The 5,716-nt window shown below is 22.9% G+C and overlaps 1 non-coding gene across 1 annotated transcript; it reads left to right on the top strand.

The window, feature by feature from the left end:
* The first annotated feature begins 436 nt into the window (after nt 1-436).
* On the top strand, nt 437-555 carry LOC123304405. The gene has a single exon (XR_006536429.1). It is a non-coding gene; the product is annotated as a 5S ribosomal RNA (ribosomal RNA).
* Nucleotides 556-5,716: the final 5,161 nt, after the last annotated feature.

The following is a 5,716-nucleotide window of genomic DNA, read 5'->3' as shown; positions in this document are numbered from 1 at the left end:
GCTCGTAAACCGAAAGCACCAAAAGCTAAGAAAGCTTCTGTTGCCAAATCATCTCCTACAAAAATTAAAAAAGCAGCACCAAAAAAGAAATGATCTGTTACTTTAATAATATATTGAAATATTTCATTATTTTTGCTAAAAAATGAAAATAACATAGGCCTTAATACAGGCCACAAATTAATATTTGATAAGAGTAAATTATTTTTTGTATAAATATTTTATAAAATAATAGTTAAGAAACATTTGCCACAGTCAGTACCACGGATGGGTGGCCACTTGAGAATACTGTGTGCGGTTGCATTTTTATTTAAAATATATGGTATAATAAATAAGTATATATTTAAATTGATTACTTCATTGAAAATTTTAATAATATACTTTAATATTAATGATATTTATGAAAAATATATATTTGTAAAAATTTTCATTTATTACTGGCAACAGCCATACCACGTTGAAAACACCGGTTCTCGTCCGATCACCGAAGTTAAGCAACATTGGGCACAGTCAGTACTTGGATGGGTGACCGCTTGGGAACACTGTGTGCGGTTGCCTTTTTATATTAAAAATATAAATTATTTTTCTTCTTTTCTTTTTTTTTACACACCATATATAAATATATGTTATTTAGAAATGTAAACCTTTTATATTATTCGTCAACAAATAAATATTATTTTTTGTATAAAATTTTATTGCATTTATAACTCATATCATGGTTACTTTAAAGCGAGAAGTTTTTTTAATATTTCAAATGAATATAAAATAATATAAATTTTATGAAATTTATTTATTTTTAGAAATAGCAATCGCTTATAATTATAACAAAATTTTAATAATGTTTAATTTTATTTCAATAATTTATATATATATATATATATATATTTTTTAATAAAAATAATATACTCTTATTTAATAATATATGTTGGTCCTATATATAGGACCGAAAATATTTCTTATTTGTTTTTTTTTTTTTTAAATTGTCATTTAAAACGCTTATGCACGTTCTCCACGAATACGTCTTGCCAATTGTATATCCTTAGGCATAATTGTAACACGCTTTGCATGAATTGCGCATAAATTGGTATCTTCAAATAAACCTACTAAATAGGCTTCACTAGCTTCTTGTAATGCCATAACAGCTGAACTTTGGAAACGTAAATCGGTTTTAAAATCTTGTGCAATTTCACGTACTAAACGTTGGAATGGTAATTTACGAATTAACAATTCAGTACTTTTTTGATAACGACGAATTTCTCGTAAAGCTACTGTACCAGGACGATATCTGTGTGGTTTTTTTACTCCACCAGTTGCTGGTGCACTTTTACGTGCAGCTTTCGTTGCTAATTGTTTTCTTGGTGCTTTACCACCAGTTGATTTACGTGCAGTTTGCTTGGTTCTAGCCATTTTCAAATAATAATGTTTTTACAAAAAAACACACAATTTTAAAAATTATATTCGACAATTTGATACTACAAAGTCAAATGTTTAAATGCGAAATAAATGTGTTGTATTTATATTTATATGAAATTTCAAAATTTTTGTTGTCATATCCTATTGGATAGCTATCAGAGTATGGACTAATCAAATTGTATAGGCGTGGCTTAAAAAATCTTTAATGCTTTATATAAAAAGGCACAATTGTACCGGCGCTCACATACATTACAATACTTGTGAGGTTAACACACGTGTTATCCGTTCGTTAAAATATTGTAAATAATTTTTTATTAAAATGACTGGCAGAGGAAAAGGTGGAAAGGGTCTTGGAAAAGGGGGTGCAAAACGTCATAGAAAAGTTTTGCGTGATAATATCCAAGGTATTACAAAACCTGCAATTCGTCGTTTAGCACGACGAGGTGGAGTAAAACGTATCTCTGGTTTAATTTATGAAGAAACACGTGGTGTACTTAAAGTATTCCTTGAAAATGTTATTCGGGATGCTGTTACATATACTGAACACGCAAAACGTAAAACAGTTACAGCTATGGATGTTGTATATGCATTAAAACGACAAGGTCGTACTTTGTATGGTTTTGGAGGTTAAGAAAATATAATAATTTACTTAAAATATTTAGTAAATTTATTAAAGAATATTTAATACATCCGATAAATTTAAACAGGCTTTCCTTTTTGGGAAGCCACTAATTTTATTTATATAAGAGTAAATAAATTTGTTAATAAATATAACATATTATATAATTTGTTTACAACAAATTATTTTGTTTATAACATACATTACCAAATATTTTTATTTATTTTTTTTTTTTTTATTGTAATATATCTGCAATAATAAATTATAATTTGTATATTATCTATTTTATTTTACAATAACTTATTGAATTTTTGAAAAAATTTTATTATAAATTAATATACTATTATATTTTTTATATATACAAGTTAAGAGTAACAAGTATCGATAGGAGATTATCGAATTTATAACTAATAAAACATTTCGCCTTAATCAAAGAAAATAAAGATTTTGCTATACCATTTTTTATACTTTCAATAAATAATTTATTATTAAATTTTTATTATTTCATTTATTTTTTAAAATTATTAAAAATATTTTTCTAATAATTATAAGCGTACATAAACAAGTAGTAAATGTAAAATGAAAATAATAAAGGTAATGTAATGCATTTGCATTACACTGATTTACGATATATATTCCGCGATATCCTTTATTATATTTAAAATTAATAATATTGATATACTAATAATAGATATATTCAAGCTATTAATATATAAAATTTTATATTAAATATGATATTAATAATTGTTTATTTTATTTTTTTGTATATATAAAAATAATTTACTCTTATTTAAAAAATTTGATGGCTCTCTTAAAAAGAGAGCCGTTTTTATATGTTGATGTATTTTTATGTTATCAATTAAATAATATTTTCGATTTATTTATTTTGAACTTGTATATTTTGTAACAGCTTTAGTACCTTCACTAACAGCGTGCTTTGCCAATTCACCAGGTAATAATAATCGAACTGCGGTTTGAATTTCCCGACTTGTGATTGTTGAACGTTTATTATAATGTGCTAAACGTGATGCTTCAGCAGCAATACGTTCAAAAATATCATTAACAAAACTGTTCATGATACTCATAGCTTTACTAGAGATACCAGTATCAGGATGCACTTGTTTTAATACTTTGTAAATGTAAATTGCATATGATTCCTTGCGCTTCCTCTTCTTTTTCTTATCACTCTTTGATATATTTTTTTGAGCTTTGCCAGCTTTTTTTGCTGCTTTTCCACTTGTTTTTGGTGGCATTGTTACAAACAATTAATATACACAGATAGTTACAGAACACCAGTCAGTATATGTATGAGCGTGTCGTGTATACAACTAGCGTATTATATACGCGAAGATGGATATAACAATAAAAATGAATACTACTCTCTGATTGGCTAAAAATAATACTATAAGGTGATTGGTTTATTTTTAAAGTTTTATATTTTATAAATATTAATAAATTAAAATACCCAAATAACATTTTAAACATTTATGTTACAATCCCCGTAACGTACACATCTGTGTGATTATATTTACAAAAAAAAATATTAATTAAATAAATTTATTCGCTATGTCTGGACGAGGTAAAGGTGGTAAAGTAAAGGGAAAGGCAAAGTCAAGATCAAGCCGAGCAGGATTACAATTTCCTGTTGGAAGAATTCACAGATTATTACGAAAAGGAAATTATGCTGAACGAGTAGGTGCTGGTGCCCCAGTATATTTGGCTGCTGTTATGGAATATTTGGCTGCAGAAGTTCTCGAGTTAGCTGGTAATGCTGCCCGTGATAACAAAAAAACACGTATCATTCCACGTCATTTACAATTGGCAATTCGTAATGATGAAGAATTAAATAAATTATTATCTGGTGTAACAATTGCTCAAGGTGGTGTATTACCAAACATTCAAGCAGTGTTATTACCAAAGAAAACTGAAAAGAAAGCATAAATTAAAAACATTGCATTAATTTTTATAATAATAATACATCGATCATAGGCCTTTTAATAAAAGGCCACAAATTTATTTAAAATAAGAGTAAAAATTATTTTTATAAATAATATATTATAATATTTTTTTAAAGAATCAATTTAAATAATTATAAATTAATGATTCTTTTTTTTTTTTTTTTTTTTTATATGTTATTATGGAAATAATTCATCATATTATGATGACATTTAGGTAACATATTATAAGAATATTCATAAAATATTATCAAAATAATATTGTATTATGATGATATTTAGACAAAATATTATAAGAATATACACAAAATATTATCAAAATAATATCATTAGATAACAAAACTGTTCATGATACTCATACCTTTACTAGAGATAAAAGTATCAGGATGCACTTGTATTAATACATATTATCACAACATCACAAAATATTTTTTAAAAGGAAAAATTTTTTTAAAATTATTATAAAATTTGATTGAATTAAATTTCAATTTATTTTTTTAATAATTAAAGAAAAAAAAAAAACAAAGCATATAAACTTTCTATTGAAAATGTTATTTTAAACTAGATGGCCAAGTGAACTTCGTTACACAAACAATATATGACGTATTCGTTATTTAAATAATCAGTATCCTTTGATATTATATCAATACGTTACTCTCTTCTTTTGATACATATTAATAAAATTTCAATTTATAAGATTTTATGTCAATTATATAAATAATATTATAAATTTTCTAAATACATAAGTTAAGTAACAAAAAATTTGAATAACAAGATAAATTTATATATTATGTTTTAATACTCGATACTATAATATATCGCATCCGTTACCAATTATTCGGTATCCTTTGATTTATACACAGAATGAACTAAAAATATATATCAAATTTATTTTATTTATTTATATATTTAATATTATTATTATTATTTTATATTACAAAGTTTCTTAACGAAGCTTACAATGATTTCTCATATCGTACTTAACAAAATTATTTAGATCATATAAAATTTAAATTGTTAAAAAATTTGTATATTTATTATTATTATTATTTATTTTTATTAAAATTACATAACATAAAATTAATAATATTTTAATAATTATATAAATTAATTCTTATTTAAAATAATCTTATATTAATCTCAACAAATACTCTAATAATATATTTTGTCATAAATTTTTTTATATTTAAAATAAATATTATAATATATAAATACTTATATCAGTATAAAATTTCTTTATATAATTATGAAAAAATTAATTTAATAGTTAATTATTGATATTAATGCATAAATAAAAGTATTTTCTAATGAAATATATTTTGTCAATGTTCGATTAACACATTTCATAATAATACGTTTTCATTATTGACAAAAAAAGTTTTTCTAAAAATGAAATCTTATACTATAATATATATATTTATATATTAAATTTTTTAATTATTTATATACTAATAATTTATAATAAATCGATATTAAATAAAAAATAAAAATATATACTTTTTAAGTTTACCTTAAAAATATTATTGTTTTGTATGATTGAAATAATTAATATTAAACTATGTTTATTAATAATTGTTAATAAAAAAATTAAATATATTTTAATTTATAAAATAAATATTATTATTAAATTTATAATTTATTATTTTATATATTATAGAAATTGAAAAAATAAATCATGTTTACTACGACAGTAAATTAGAAATACTATTTAATTTTTATGTGTTTTCTACAT

Source organism: Chrysoperla carnea, assembly GCF_905475395.1.
Source record: "Chrysoperla carnea chromosome X unlocalized genomic scaffold, inChrCarn1.1 SUPER_X_unloc_5, whole genome shotgun sequence".
NCBI classification, from domain to species: Eukaryota; Metazoa; Arthropoda; class Insecta; order Neuroptera; family Chrysopidae; genus Chrysoperla; species Chrysoperla carnea.
This window is presented reverse-complemented; position numbering and strand designations above follow the sequence as displayed.